The sequence below is a fragment of the Sapajus apella genome, unplaced genomic scaffold, assembly GCF_009761245.1.
Source record: "Sapajus apella isolate SASKATOON/1434 unplaced genomic scaffold, GSC_monkey_1.0 scaffold7, whole genome shotgun sequence".
In the NCBI taxonomy this organism is placed as follows: domain Eukaryota; kingdom Metazoa; phylum Chordata; class Mammalia; order Primates; family Cebidae; genus Sapajus; species Sapajus apella.
Window position 1 is genome coordinate 21,888,052 of NW_022436947.1, and position 17,733 is coordinate 21,905,784.

Sequence of the window (17,733 nt, forward strand, 5' to 3'; positions counted from 1 at the left end):
TGTAAAGAAAGTTACAGAAAAGAAGAGGTGTTTTTTGTAAGAAAGCTTAAAGGGGAATAATTTTATTTGAGAAAAATCTTGTACGGTAATTCAGAGCTAGAATAAAAAATGACTAGTTGTTTAAGAAAGAGGGATGCTCAGGGCAAACAAGAAAGTCCAAGCATGTCTGGAATGGTCTGTGTAAATCACAATAAAAGGATTTACCAAAAACAAAGAAAAAAAACCTAATATGATCAAGTTGTCTATAATTAAAGGGAAATTATAATGGTCTTTCTAGAGATTGATTTGATGTAAAAAGTGTATACTAAATAACTGTTTAGAACAATAAAATGTTTTAAAAGATTGATTTACTGTTAATAAATTATAAAATATTTTATATTTTTTTAAATTCAAAGTTAAACTTTTATTGCCTCACTCCATTTTCAGTTCTCTTTCCTTTAAAGCAGCATGAAATAGTAATGCTCTCCAACTCATATTCAGCTCATACAACTTTTTTTCTGGAGTTCTATTGTATTGGCCTAATATGATATTTTCTTAAAGGTCTAAAGAAAAGGTTTTTTTCCAACTTAATATTCTGTGCAGTATAGAAGGTCATTTCTTTTACCTTTTGATAACTAGCCTGAAAGATTAATATTTCACCAAAACAATTCCTATGCCATTATTATTGTCTTAGTTTGCTTAGAAAAAACTGACATTATTTTTTTATTTTTATTTTTTTATTTTTTGAGACTGAGTTTCACTCTTGTTCCTCAGGCTGGAGTGCAATGGCACGATCTTGGCTCACCGCATCCTCTGCCTCCTGGGTTCAGGCAATTCTCCTGCCTCAGCCTCCTGAGTAGCTGGGGTTACAGGCACGTGCCACCATGCCCAGCTAATTTTTTGTATTTTTAGTAGACACAGGGTTTCATGATGTTGACCAGGATGGTCTCGATCTCTTGACCTCGTGATCCACCTGCCTCAGCCTCCCAAAGTGCTGGGATTACGGGCGTGAGCCACCGTGCCTGGCCTAACATTAATTTTTTTATTTTAATTGAGGTTATTAAATCTGTGTGTCTTCCCTTATTTGCTTTTAAAGTTCTTGTGACATTGAATTAGAGAGCTTTTACTCCTGGGTCTAAAAAGGACATCAAGTCCTGCCAAATCCGAAACACTGACACCAATTAAAGCCTCATCTTCATGCCCAGTAGAAGATGCCAATCAGAATAAGCTGTATTACAAAGACACAAGGCCAGAAATTAAAGCTACTCAACTCCTCAAGATCCAGGGACTATCACAGAAGAGGTAGGCATGTGGGAATATAAGGACTGACATTTGAAAGATAAAATAGGTTCAGTTTCTCTATAAATTAATTATGAATGTCAAAGGCACACTACGGCAAGACCAGCTTATGAGCTCCTGTGTCAGATTAACAAGATTTTATCGGGTTATAAAAGTTTAAAGGAAGTTATATATTATGGACAAGATTAAAATGTTATAGATTGTTAATAAAATTTTGAAAAACAAATGTAATTGGCTCCATGCTGTTTTTATTACAGTTTATTGTTTGTAAAATAAGACTCCTCTTGCAAAGAATGAAGGTTTTTGCCTTTAAAAAAAATCCTTGAGTTATCACTTTGGTTAAATGAATGACTGACTTTACAATGACCTGTGATCCTATTGTGTGATATCAAATGTTTTAAACCTCTGGTATTTGACAGACTTTCTGAAATCAAATTATACATTATGTCTCTTTCTGACCTAATTAATCCCTTAAGATATGAGACTCCTTAACATTTAAAAATGACATAATTTGGTTTATTTGGTTTAAATATTATACAGGAAGCATTGTTAAATATGAAATGCTGTTTGGTTTTCGTTGGGTTGTATTTGTATAATTATGTTATTGGTATGTGTTCCAAAATCTTGGGAAACTCCTATATTTCTGATATGACTTATGTATATAATTAGTAACAATTATAATTTTTATCTTAAATTATTTTGTGCTACAGAGGTCACAAATTTCCTTGTCAATAGTATCTTTAATTATGGCTGGCCTGAAAGCTTTGTAATCCACAGACAATTGTTGTTTTGTTTTGGTCTTCCTTAGAATGTAGTTTTATAATCAGCTGCAGAACTCTAACCAGAGTTCCTAAATGCAGGTTTCTGATAACTTTAGAGACTGTGACTTTAGAATACAGGAAAAAAACTTTAGCACTCTTACGGAGAGCTGAAATGTTCATGAATATTAAGCAGAACATGAGTTAACTGCATAAACTGAACTGGTAGAAGACTAAAGTAATCTTTTAAACTTTTTTGCTTAAAATGTTCCTGACCTTTAGTTTTGTTTTTCAGAGTCAGGAAAACTTTTCTCTTAATCTATTTACAGCTTTTAGCAGTTGAGTAAAGTATACTTTTATGAATAAAATTTGGATCATATTTGCTTCTCTCTACCTGATTTCTCCAGAATTTGAAAACTATTTGTGAGTATTCTTAACTTGAAACAATACAGTTCCTTGCATAAGTGAAATCTGTTTTCACTTGTAACAGTACACAATTGGAGAAACTTGTTATTTTACCAAGATTTTGACTGAAATGATGCACCCCCCTTTAAAGAATCAAACTTGACTTACGGAGCCAATAAAAGCCTCTTGGAAAAACTGGCCTTATACCCTTGCCTACCCAGCCCCTGTACAGGTCTCTTGACCTGTATTAGGTAAAAACTGTCACTTTATGACAGGCCCAGGAGCCTCAAAGTTATCTCAGAACCTCAAAAGGAGAGGATCACCCAAGTCACAGGTACTTCATGGCACAAATCCATTTCTAGGTTTGTCTTAAAAAAAAAGTCTTACCTGAGATTGCTCCTATGGAACACAGTTCCATCAAAGCCAATATAAACACCTATGTAAAAAATAATTATTCTTGCTGCATTGTATACAAATAGGCTAAGTATTATAAATCAAACCAGACCTACCATAACTTGTCTTTAATAGAAATGTGAAACTGGAGAGAGAAATATTGTGTTTCAAAACTATAGGTCACCTGTTGTTAGAATCCAGTCTTGTCTAATGATTTTCAATTTTTATTATTTTCTACAATTTGGGCTGAATTCTAGTCTTTCCTGCCTTCAAGTCTCTAAAAATAAATTCTTTTTTCTTCTTTCTTTTCCTGAAAAGAAACCTCATTTTTCCTAATTTGAAATCACTAAAAAATAAGCCATGTTTTTGTAAAGCCCTGCATACTGAAGCTAGACAACTTAAACTTCAGAAGAAAATAACAACTACCTATTTATATATACATAAGCCACTTTCATACCGGCTTACTGATGTATGCACTTCAGAGAAATGTGGTCTATATTAATTTTCCAAGATTGTTCTTTTGTTTGTTTCTTTTCTGCATTCCTCCTCCGTTTTCTCTTCATAGGACATGAGACTTCACAACATACTAAAAATTAGCTTTCCTAATTACTTGGGATCTAATCATTTAGGAATAATCCATTCTAGCCATCAGAGATCAGATGAAACTTGAGACTAGAGACTCGTTTTCTTCTTAGATATTTTCCCCGAAAAATGTTTAAAAAATCAGGGAAATGTGAAAGAAAAATAAGTCTTGGGGCTCCCAAATCACTGCTGATTAGTGCCAACCTGCCTTCCATTCTATTAAAAGCCACTCCCATGCTCACTGAAATAAATGCATATCTCATTGCCACCTTTGAAGAGGTTAATCAAAAACTCAAAAGAATGAAACCATTTGTCTGGTGTCTACCTATGACCTAGAAGTCCCCTCCCCACTTTGAGTCTTCCTGCCTTTCCTTCAAGTTGTGTTGCCATTCCAGACCAAACTAATGTTCATGTTGCACATGTTGATTGATGTATCATGTCTCCCTAGAATGTATAAAGCCAAACTGTGCTCTGGCCACCTTTGGTACATGTCATCAGGACCTTCTGAGGATGTGCACTTTTCTGAGGCTGTGCCACAAGTGCACATCCTCAACCTTAGCAAAATGCACTTTATAAATTAGCTGAGACCAGTCTCAGATTTTCAGGGTTCACACTCTTCTTTTCACTATTATTATTTGCAATAAGAACATTTTACATTACATCTATCCTCTAAGCAAATGCTTATGGATACAATACAATATAAATGCCATTATGTGCAGAATTCTAGGATGTATTCATCTTTCCTAACTGAAACTTTGTACCATTTATTTAAAATGTATCATGATAGATATATTCTATGTTTCCTGTGTTTGTGAAACCATTACTTTCATCAGTCCTGGAAAATTCTTGGACATCACCTCTATGAATATTGCTTCTACTCCATTCCCTCTAATCTGTTCCTCCTAGACTCTGATTATGAGCTTATACATTTTCATATTTATAACTTTTATCACTTTTGCATTCTCCATTCCCTTGCTTCTCCATGCAGCTCTCTCTGTTACTTCTTTGTATATATATGTAAACCAAAATAAAATTCTAAGGACCCCTAACCAACTGAATGGACTTCTTCCTCAGGCAGGGCTCTTAAGAAAATTTAACATGAAAGACTGGTTTTGAACATGAAGGGAAAAGGTCGTCAGATATGCCTCATTATACTTTTTCAGCATTAACATCAACACAGACTTTATGTCTGATAAGACATATTTTGCAATACATTATCTCTGAAGCCTCCTAGCTAAAAGCTGCATCTGCATAATAAAACACTGGTCTTCACAACCTCTTATAAACCCAGACATTCCTTTCTGTTCATCCCAGGTCTTTAGACAAACCCAACCAATTGCTAACCAAAAATGTTTGAATTTACCTATAGCCTGGAAGCACATCTCCCACCCTTTGAGTTGTCCTGCCTTTCTAGACAAAGCCAATGTACTTCTTACATGTATTTGATTGATGTCTCATGCCTTCTTAAAATGTATAAAACCAAGATGCACCCCAACCACTTTGAGCACATGTTCTCAGGACCTCCTGAGGGCTATGTCATCGACCATGGTCACCATATTCGACTCAGAATAAACTCTTCAATATTTTACAGAGTTTGACTCGTTTTATCAACATATTCTTCAACAATTCTCTTTAAAATGATGTCAAATATGTCATTTTATCTATCTAGTGGCAGATTTATTATACTTTTCATATATTTCTAATTTATACTTATTTCAGGAAAGTTTTTTTCCATCTGTCTGTTCATTCTGATTATTATTCAGTATATGCTTATCTATTAATGTAGCCAGTACATCATTAAACATGTTGTATGCAGCTATTGTATATATTTAAAATAGGATGTTCCAGCATATGTAGGCTGTGTGGTGGCTAAATCTGTTACTTATGCATCTGATTGATTCTCCTTATAATAGCTTACCTTTTAACTGTCTGAATCTTTTTCTGTTTGCTAATTTCTGTATGTTCATTTTTGTATTATATGAGATTCATATAGGAATAATTACCTGCATGAGTTTATTACAATACTAATAGTAGCATGAGGACAACATCAACCCAGAACCATCTTAGTTCATTTGAGATTTTACTTCAAGAAAGAAGTTCAAGTTCAGAAGTTCAAGAAACCTATGGCTAGATTCTACCGCCAAACACCTCCACCCCACTCAGTGTCTGATGAACTCTCTGGCTTCCATCTGTTCTGGCTAACTGCCTCTGTGCTACTGATTCCTAGGTAGTAATGATCAGGCTCTGGAAACCAAACCCAACTCCTGATCTTACAGCTTCCAACATTGTTTCACAATGCCCCTAGCTCATATTGATTCTTTGTGCTTTTAATTAATTCATTGATTTTTGTATAGTGAGGGGGTTTCATAGATTTTTCAAATTTTTTTTTCAGAGCAGCAAGAACTCAAACAACTAATCAGTAAGAAAACAAATAACCCTATTTGAAAATATGCAAATGATGTGAATAGATATTTCTCAAAAGAACACTTGCAAATGGCCAACAGGTAAATGGAAAAAATACTCACTATCACTAATTATTGAGAAAATGCAAATCAAAACCACATTAAGCTATCACTTCACACCTGATAGAGTTGCTATTGTCAAAAAGACAAAGATAACAAGAACTAGCAAGGATGTAGAAAAATGGAAACACTAATGCACTGTTGATGGGAATGTAAACTAGTATCACCATTATGAAAAGCAATATGAAAGCGAATATAAAAATTAAAAAAAAATCTATCACATAATCCAGCAATCCTACTACCAAATAAATATCCAAAGGAAATAAAATTAGCATGGCAAAGAGACATCTGCACTCCCATGTTTACTGCGGCACTATTCACAAAAGCCAAGATAATGATCACAGTAAGTGCCCATCAATGGAGGAATAGTATTTAAGCCATAAAGAGAACAAAATCCTGTCATTTGCAACAGCATGAATGAATCTGAAGAACATTATGTTAAATGAAATAAACAAGAAAAAGAATCACAAATATCCCATGGTCTCACTCATATGTTGAATCTAAAAATGTTGATCTCATAGAAATAGACAGTAGAATGACAGTTATTATTGGCTTGGGTGGTTTGGGAGGATGTCATTGGTGGGAGTGGGAGTGGTGTATGAAGAGATATTGATCAAAGGATATATAATTGTAGTTTGATAGAAGAAACATATTTTGATGTCCAGAACAGGCAAATAAATGGAGACAGCAAGTAGATAAATGATTGTCTGGAATCAGAGCAGGTAGGAAGTATATATGGTGGGGGTGTAGATGTGGAATGACTATCAATGGCTATGAAGTTTTTTGTGGGGGTTGATAAAAATGTTCTATAATTGATTGTGGTAATGGCTGTATAACTCTGTAAACAAACGAAAAACCATTAGATTTCACACCTTGAGTGAGCTGTATAATATGTGAATTATATTTCAATAAAGCTATTTTTAAAATTTATCTATTTACTCATTCATCTGAGAGAATGGAGAGATATTTTCAATGAATTAGTTTACCCATTTATAGTGATTGGAAATTCTGAAATCTGTGGGGCAGGCTGTCAGGCTGGAAATTCAAATGACAGTTGATGTTACAGTCTTTAGTCTGAATTCCACAGGACAGGTCAGCAGGCTGGGAACTCAGTCAGGGTTTCTATGTTGCACTCTTGAGGCAGAATTTCCTTTTTATCAAGAGACCACACACACTTTTTCTTGAGGTCTTCAACTGATTTGATGAGGCCCACTCACACTATAGAGATCAATCTGCTTTAAAGTCTACTGATTCTAAGTATTAATTACATCTAACAAAATATCTTCACAACAACATCTAGACTAATGTTAGGCTGAACAATCCAGCACCAAAGCCTATCCAACTTGATGCATAAAACTGACCATCATAGCAAGTCTTCAAAAACGGTGTCTAATTCAGCTCTATTTTTTATAAAGGAGAGGATCCTTCAAAATTTGCTTAACTATGACATTGAAATTAAAAATTATAAATAGATATTCTCGTTAAGGTTATCACTTAAGACACAGAGTACAGAAAAAAATATATAAGCAGGGGAGTATAAATGACATTTTTCCCCAAATTCTCTTTTCTTACTCTCATTTTACTCTGTTGTAACTGAATTTAAGAGTGTGTTTCTAGTGCCTCATTTGTTTGTTTGTTTTACAACCTCACTTCTGCCTGAAAATATGGCTTTATAAGAAGATCTGAGAGCAGAAGTACCTACATGTGAGAAAATCACCCAAAATAGCTAGTAAAGAAGAGTGATTCTCCCTAAGTAGTTGCATAACATTTCTTAAGAAACCTACAGGATAGAAAACAGAAAATAATGTGATATAACTTTTTTTTCTGGTTATTATTACCATTATTATTATGAGACAAAGTTTCACTCTTTTTGCCCAGGTGGGAGTGCAATGATGCAATCTCAGCTCACCACAACTTTCACCTCCTGGGTTAAAGCGATTCTCCTGCCTCAGCCTCCTGAGTAGCTGGGATTACAGGCAAGTGGCACCATGACCGGCTAATTTTTTTGTATTTTTTGAAGAGATGGGGCCTCTCCATGTTGGTCAGGCTGGTCTCTAACTCTCAACCTCAGGTGATCTGCTCGTGTCGGCCTCCCACAGTGCTGGAATAAGAGGGGTGAGCTACCATTACCAGCCTTCAGGTTATTTTTATCTAAGACATAGAGGGGACAGCCAGTCAACCTCCAATGAAAGTCTATTGCACAGCAATAGTAAATGAGCCCATTCAGGAGAAGGCATTTTCTGCCATAAGTATTCACTCAGCCACCATTGTAGACTTGCAAATGTTCATGACATATTCATGTGATAAATCTTGTCACGCATTTTCCTCTGAACCTGAAAAAAGTAGTTCTGAGACTGTAACCCCCTATCATTTAATTCCTATTTGTTCACATATACTGACTACACTCTACTACATGGACTTTACCCAATGCTACACTACGATATTCGTGGGCCGCTTAATTTTACAACTATGTTGCTATAAAGCTGAGTAGATTCATATATTATTTTCTCCAAAATAAATTTTTCAAGATATTCAAACAAATTCAAACACTTTTTGTACTCCCTAGAGTTTCATGAACTCTGGACACACTGTGCCCACTGTGTGTAATAGAGAAATTGTCTTTGGTTTCATTTTCTTTCTAGTTTTCAACTTTCACTGCTCTCCAAGCAAAAATGTATACCTTTCTAACTTTGAGAGAAAAATAAAATGACATTTTATAATTACAGACAACAAATCTCTTTCACTCAAGTAAAAATATACTTCTTTGAGTTATCAGTGGTAATATAAAAGATCAGACTTTTTATATGACTAGCAAAGATCCTCTGGAAATGGAAATATAAGAAAAATTAATGTATAAATTAATAACCCACATCATCATACAATCAAGATTTTACCATAAGGATTTATATTTAATCATTTAATTTTGGAATGGTAATTTTATATAATAAAAATGAATATATTTTTAAATAAATCAAGTATAAGGGAAGGGGAAGAAAAAGACTGTTGAGGCACAACACTGAATAAATGTAAATATTAAGAAATATCATTTTTATCAGGAAAAGCTATCATTTTCTCTGAATTTTGATTAGAATACTTAGGAAAAACTATTAAGAGTCACTTCTGTGTTTTTAACTTCTTGAGTTAATGCTTCTTATGGAATATTTTTCATGTAGTTCTCAACAAATCATTTATAGATTCCCTTTCCTTAATTGTATGTTTAAATCATCCTAGTCAAGTATCCACATTTAATTGAAATAACTCAAAAGCATAATTGTAATTTAAACTAAATTTGGCATGGCAAATAAATTTACATAGAATTCCAAAGAATACCCAGACTGGAAGAACATATGTGTATGTGTCCATATGTATATATAGACATGTATAAGATATATATATGTACATATACATTTGAAATATAGTATATAGTTGAAAATATAAGAATATGTAATATATAAAATATAAAAATATGTATATGAATATGTATTCTCATGTACGTACATGAAGTATAGGTTATGTGGGGAATAAAATCTAAAATAATTTAGGCACACCAAATAATGCATATATATACACACATTCATATATCAGTATATAAAATATATGAATATACTATATATATCATATATTTATATTTTGACATATGATATGTATCAATAAATATATCAATATTTGGACTATGTGTATAAAACATTAATATATAAATAACATATTTTGACTTATATATAATAAATATGTGAAATATATATTATATAGCTTATATATATGAAATATATATGAGACATATAGTTTGGATTTGAAATATAGCTTAACATAATTTGAGAATACAAAATATCTATGTGCTCATTGTGTATGTATAATGGTCATCTTAAATATGTGTCTATATCTACTTACTCACATATTTGTAGTGATACTGATATAAAAACACCTACTGCACCACCAGTCATAAAAGTCTGGCACATAAAATTATGTGTATATAATATATATATGTACATAATACTTGATAATGATAGTAAACAACTATGTTAGTGGTTTATGTATTTACCATATTGTAATTATTATTGTTATCTGAGAGTTTACTCCTATTTATTAAAATAAATATATTTACTGTAAAACTGTATGTTGTGTTAGGCTTGCAGCAGCCTCATACATCTTGGGCTTACCATATCTCCTGATTGGTCAGGAGATATAGTAAACATCAGTTTCTCTGTGCATGATTTAGTCTCTTGGTGTTTTGTTCGTCATGACCCCTAAGCAAATGAAATTCACTGTTAATGTTGCCAGTAACAAGCCATATCAAGTGAATGAACTGGAAACAAAATTAAAAGTGATTAAGGACTAGGAAACTGGAAAATCAGTGATGGTTATTGATCATCAGTCATGCATGTTCCATTCCACCACAGCTATAGTCTTGAAGAACAAGAACAAAGTGACAGAAGTTGTTAAAAGGTCTGCTTTATTGAAGAAACTAGACCAATAAAAATTTGGGCAGGCCTTTATCAGATATGAATAAACTTCTGTGGGTCTGGATTGAAGACAAGATGCAAAAGTTTGTCCCTCTCAGCACCATGATAGCCAAAGCAAAAAGTTTGTTTGTGATGTTGAAAGCAGGGGCTGGACTCAACTATGATGTTGAATTTACTGGCAGCTCTGGGTGGTACGAAGGTTTCAAGAACTGTTACTTATTAGATAATGTGAAATTGAGTGGTGAGTCTGAAAGTGCTGTTATGAGGCAGCTGAAGTATTTTTGGAAACTCTAGGTAAGTTGATTGTAGAGGAAAACTACCTGCCAGAGATAATCTTCAATGTGGATAAAATATCCATATTCTAGAAATTATTTTCTGAAAAGACTTTCGTCCAAAAGGAGGTAAGTCAATGCCAAGTTTCAAGGCCTTTAAGGACAAGATAACAGTTTTGCTTGGGGGCAATGTTGTGACTATAAATTGCAACTCTTTGTGGTTTGACACAGTGAGAATTCCAGGACCTTTGAGAATATCAGTAAGCACACTGCCAGTATATACCAGGAGCAATAAGCAGCCATGAATGGCAAGCTCCTCTTCCAAGATGCCCTCCTAAATTTTCTATGCCTGCAAAATAGAGAAATACTATTTGGAGAATAACCTATCTTTCAATATTTTGTTTGTTGTTAGCAATGCTGCTGCACATTATTTCATTCATGATCATTATCCCAATATCGAAGTAGTGTTGCTTTCTTTAAGCACCACATCTTTGATCCAACCAATGGGTTGTAACCCTTTGAAGTCAGGCTGCTTGCAGCTTAGAGGCCAAAAACATGAGAAGCAAGGGGTAGTGAAAACAAATAATTAACAAATGCTAGCAGAAGGGAGATGGCTGGGCTCACACCTCAAGAAACAATCTCAGCCTTCTGAGCTTAGTGACAAGGTTTCAGAAGGAAAACTTGGTGTGAAAATATGTGGGAGTGGTATAGGAGGGTGCAGGTCTGTGTGTCTTGTCCCAGTGGTTATCTTGAGTAATTGCCTATCCAGAGCTCCTGTTTGTGTCATCATGACATCAGCCTGGTAGTGGTGGACTAACTATTCATCACTCTCCTTAAGCAGGAAAATCCTGCAACTGGGTCTCTACGCCTGGTTTGTTTCAAAATTAGCCCCTGGGATTTCTAAGAGAGCATATAATTGGATAAATGTGCATTGTATAAGGGAGTGTCTGGTGGGAAACGGAGAGAAACAAAGAGTTTTAAACATATGTTTCAAGGCTAAAAGCAAAAGAGGAAAAAAGTTTTAAAGTGCATTTTGAAGTTAAACTACTTGGTTACAGGAAGAAGGAGGTATAGCAGCTTTTAAGGCCTTCTACCTGAGGAAGCCCCTTGCCTAGGGTATTGCTGCAATTGAGGAAGATTCTGAAAAGACAAACGAAATCTCGAAAGGACTACATCCATGAATGTATTAAGAAACTTCTTTGGGCTTGGAGCAACGTTACCAAGGAGCATATGGTAAACGATACTCACGAGGTTTGTCCATGACTTTGAAGGATTTGTCAAGGATGCAAAGGTTGTGAAAGCTAATAAGATTGGGGTTAAAACGGCAAACAACTTTGTGTTAAAAAAGGCCCAGGTCCAGATGGGTTCACAGCCGAATTCTATCAGACATACAAAGAGAAGCTGGTATCACTCCTTCTGAAACTATGCCAAACAATCCAAAAAGAGGGAATCCTTCCCAAATCATTTTATCAGACCAACATCATCCTGATGCCAAAACCTGGCAGAGACTCAACAAGAAAAGAAATGCAAAAATCTTCAATAAAATACTGGCAAACTGATTGCAACAGCACAACAAAAAGCTTGTCCATCACCATCAAGTAGGCTTCATCCCAGAGATGCAAGACTGGTTCAACATACACAAGTCTATAAATGTAATTCACCACATAAACAGAACCAGAAACAAAAACCACATGATTATCTCAATAGATGCAGAGAAGGCCTTAAAAAAAATTCAGCGGCCCTTTATGCTAAAAACTCTCAATAAACTAGATACTGACGAAATGTATCTCAAATAACAAAAAATATTTACAACAAATCCACAGCCACTATCAAACTGAATGGGCAAAAACTGGAAGCATTTCCTTTGAAATCTGGCACTAGACAAGGATGCCCTCTCTCGCCACTCCTATTCAATATAGTATTGGAAGTTCTAGCCAGAGCAATCAGGCAAGGAAAAGAAATAAAGAGTATTCAATTAGGAAAGAAGGAATTGAAATTGTCTCTATTTGCAGACATGATTGTATATTTAGAAGACACCATCGTCTCAGCCCAAAATCTCATGAAACTGATAAGCAACTTCAGCAAAGTCTCAGGATACAAACTTAATGTGCAGAAATGACAAGCATTCCTATACACCAGTAACAGAGTAAAAGAGAGCCAAATCAAGAATGAACTCCCATTCACAATTGCTATAAAGAGAATAAAATACCTAGGAATATAACTAACAAAGGATGTGAATGACCTCTTCAAGCACAACTACAAACCACTGCTCAACGAAATAAGAGAGAACACAAACAGATGGAAAAATATTCCATGCTCATGTTTAGGAAGAATCGATATTGTGAAAATGGCCATACTGCTCAAAGTAATTTATAGATTCAATGCTATTCCCATCATGCTACCTATGACCCTCTTCACAAAACTGGAAAAAACCACCTTAAACTTCACATGGAACCAAACTAGAGCCCGTATAGCTATGTCAATTCTAAGCAAAAAGAACAAAGCTGGAGGCATCATGCTACCTGACTTCAAACTATAGTACAAGGCTACAGTAATCAAAACAGCATGGTAATGGTACCAAAACAGAGATATAGACCAATGGAATAGACCAGACGCCTCTGAGACAATGCCACACATCTACAACCATCTGACCTTTGACAAACCTGAGAAAAACAAGCAATGGGAAAAGGATTCCCTGTTTAATAAATGGTGCTGGGAAAACTGGCTAGCCATGTGCTGAAAGCACAAACTGGTCCCTTCCTGACACCTTACACTAAAATTAACTCCAGATGGACTAAAGACTTAAACAAAAGACCTAAAACCATAAAAACTCTAGAAGAAAACCTAGGTAAAACCATTCAGGACACAGACATAAGCAGGGACTTCATGTCTAAAACACCAAAAGCATTGGCAACAAAAGCCAAAATAGACAAATGGGATCTAAGTAAACTCCAGAGCTTCTGCACAGCAAAAGAAACAACCATTAGAGAGAACTGGCAATCAATAGAATGGGAAAAAATTTTATAATCTACCCATCTGACAAAGAGCTAATATCCAGAATCTACAACGAACTAAAACAGATTTTAAAGAAAAAAAAAACAACCCTTTCAAAAGTGGGCAAAGGACATGAACAGACACTTTTTGAAAACATTTATGAGGCCAAGAAACATATGAAAAAATACTCATCATCACTGGTCATTAGAGAAATGCAAGTCAAAACCACATTGAGATACCATCTCACACCAGTTAGAATGATGATCATTAAAAAATCTGGAGACGACAGATGCAGGAGAGGATGTGTAGAAATAGGAACACTTTTACACTGTTGGTGGAATTGTAAATTAGTTCAACAACTGTGGAAGGCAGTGTTGTGATTCCTTAAGCACCTAGAAATAGAAATATCATTTGACCATCAAATGACAAATATGATTTGAAATCCCATTACTGGGTATATAGCCAAAGGATTATAAATCATTCTATTATAAAGACGCATGCACATGTATTTTAATTGTGGCACTGTTTAAAATAGCAAAGACCTGGGACCAACCCAAATGGCCATCAATGATAGACTGTACATGGAAAATGTGGGACATATACACCATGGAATACTATGCAGCCATAAAAAATGATGAGTTTGTGTCCTTTGTAGGGAAATGGATGAACCTAGAAACCATCATTCTCAGCAAACTGACACAAGAAAAGAAAATAAAACGCCACATGCTCTCACTCATAGGTGGGTGCTGAACAACGAAAACACATGGATACTGGGAGTGGAGCATCACACACTGGGGTCTGTTGGGGGAGACTAGAAGAGGGACAGTGGGGGGGTAGGGAGATGGAGAGGGATAACATGGGGAGAAATGCGAGATATAGGTGATAGGGATGGAGGCAGCAAATCACATTGCCCTGTATGTACCTCTGCAACAATCCTGCATGTTCTTCACATATACCAGAACCTAAAGTGCAATAAAATATACATAATAACTAAATAAACATGATTAAATGCACAAATACCATTGTGTTACAATTGCCTACAGTATTCAGTACAGTAGCATGCTGTACAGGTTTTTATCCAAAAAACAGTAGGCTATACCATATAGCCTTAGGTGTGTAGTAAGCTATATCACCTAGGTTTGTGTAAGCATACTCAATGACTCAATGATGTTCACATGATAGTGAAATTGCCTAAGAATGCATTTCTCAGAACACATCCCAATCATCAAGCAATACATGAATCTATATATGTGTGTGGATACAAATGCACACACACACACACAATCTATATCAATCTATCTATCTACAGAGAGAGAATATATATTAAGTATATATATTTGAAATAATTTGAAATAATTTTAGAAAAGCAAGGTATCACAAATTCTTTAGGAGTATTAATGAAGAATAGTAGTTTTCAAGTCATCATAATAATTTTAAAATTTGAAAATAAAGCTGTACAGTATGCTGGACATGTGCTTAGTCATTAGAAATAAAGCCTCTTGTGACTTGTTTTCTTGTTTAAAAAGTTAACTTTTCAATCTTGTTCCCATGTTAATTGCTCACTGCTTTCTTGTCTAGAAGAAAATGACATAAAATCAGTGATGTGTTTATTTTAGTTTCTAAAGCCTAGAATGAGCAAATAAAATCTACTTTGCATGAAAAGATCATTTTTTCTCATTTGTAGAAAATAAGACATGGAGTTTTGGTGTCTCAGTTCTTGCTAATATGATCATGAAAACAGCCAAGCTATAAAGTCTGAATAATCTACATTTATGAAACAAACATGCAAAGAGGAGTACTTTTAAAGTTACAAATTATTTCCTAGAGAATTTAAATACTGGTGAAATTTGATAAGTTAAATCTATGCATTTCAAATTAAATCCTTTAAATGTCCTTTATGAGGAGAAAATAAAAACTGAATATCCATTATGTCCATTACATGTTGAGAATTACCAAAGGTAACTTATGAGAATAGCATAGCATTGAAAAAAATCTATGTAACAGAAATAAGAAAGTGAATTGAAAAGCAAATTTTCTTTTTTTTTTTTTACTATTTATTTTATTTTATTTTTCTGATTTATTTATTTTATTGCATTTTAGGTTTTGGGGTACATGTGAAGAACATGAAAAACTGTTGCATAGGTACACACGTGGCAGTGTGATTTGCCGCCTTCCTCCCCATCACCTACATCTGGCTTTTTTCCCCTTGCTATCTCTCCCCAGCTCCCCACCCCCCACCGTCCCATCCCTATTTCCCCTCAACTGACCCCAGTGTATAGTGCTCCCCTCCCTGTGTCCATGTGTTCTCATTGTTCAACGCCAGCCTATGAGTGAGAACAAGCGGTGTTTGATCTTCTGCTCTTCTGTCAGTTTGCTGAGAATGATGGTTTCCAGGTTCATCCATGTCCCTACAAAGGACATGAACTCATCGTTTTTGATGGCTGCATAATATTTCATGGTGTATATGTACCACATTTTCCCCATCCAGTCTATAGTCGATGGGCATTTGGGTTGGTTCCAGATCTTTGCTATTGTAAACAGTGCTGCAACGAACATTCGTGTGCACGTGTCCTTATAGTAGAATGATTTGTAATCCTTTGGATATATACCCAGTAATGGGATTGCTGGGTCAAATGGAATTTCTATTTCTAGGTCCTTGAGGAATCGCCACACTGTCTTCCACTATGGTTGAACTAATTTACACTCCCACCAGCAGTGCAAAAGTGTTCCTATTTCTCCACATCCTCTCCAGCATCTGTTGTCTCCAGATTTTTTAATGATCACCATTCTAACTGGAGTGAGATGGTATCTCAATGTTGTTTTGATTTGCATTTCTCTGATGACCAGTGATGATGAGCATTTTTTCATGTTTGTTGGCCTCATGTATGTCTTCTTTTGTAAAGTGTCTGTTCATATCCTTTGCCAGCTTTTGAATGGGCTTGTTAGTTTTTTTTCTTGTAAATCTGTTTTAGTTCTTTGTAAATTCTGGATATCAGCCCTTTGTCAGATGGGTAAACTGCAAAAATTTTTTCCCATTCTGTTGGTTGCCGATTCACTCTAATGACTGTTTCTTTTGCTGTGCAGAAGCTGTGGAGTTTGATTAGGTCCCATATGTCTATTTTGGCTTTTGTTGTCAATGCTTTTGGCGTTTTGGTCATGAAGTCCTTGCCTACACCTACGTCCTGAATGGTTTTGCCTAGATTTTCTTCTAGGGTTTTTATGGTGTTAGGTCTTATGTTTAAGTCTTTAATCCACCTGGAGTTAATTTTAGTGTAAGGTGTCAGGAAAGGGTCCAGTTTCTGCTTTCTGCACATGGCTAGCCAGCTTTCCCAACACCATGTATTGAACAGGGAATCCTTTCCCCATTGCTTGTTTTTGTCTGGTTTGTCAAAGATCAGATGGTTGTAGATATGTTGTGTTGCCTTCGAGACCTCTGTTCTGTTCCATTGGTCTATATCTCTGTTTTGGTACCAGTACCATGCTGTTTTGATTACTGTAGCCTTGTAGTATAGTTTGAAGTCCGGTAGTGTGATGCCTCCTGCTTTGTTCTTTTTGCTTAGAATTGACTTGGCTATGTGGGCTCTCTTTTGGTTCCATATGAAGTTTAAGGTGATTTTTTCCAGTTCTGCAAAGAAGGTCATTGGTAGTTTGATGGGGATAGCATTGAATCTGTAAATTACTTTGGGCAGTATGGACATTTTCACGATATTGATTCTTCCTAACCATGAACATGGAATGTTTTTCCATCTGTTTGTGGCCTCTCTTATTTCGTTGAGCAGTGGCTTGTAGTTCTCCTTGAAGAGGTCCTTTACTTTCCTTGTTAGTTGTATTCCTAGACATTTTATTCTCTTTGTGGCAATTGTGAATGGAAGTTTGTTCTTGATTTGGCTCTCTTTAAGTCTGTTATTGGTGTATAGGAATGCATGTGATTTTTGCACATTGATTTTGTATCCTGAGACTTTGCTGAACTTGCTTATCAGTTTCAGGGGGTTTGGGGCTGAGACGATGGGGTCTTCTAGATATACAATCATGTCGTCTGCAAATAGACACAATTTGACTTCCTCCTTTC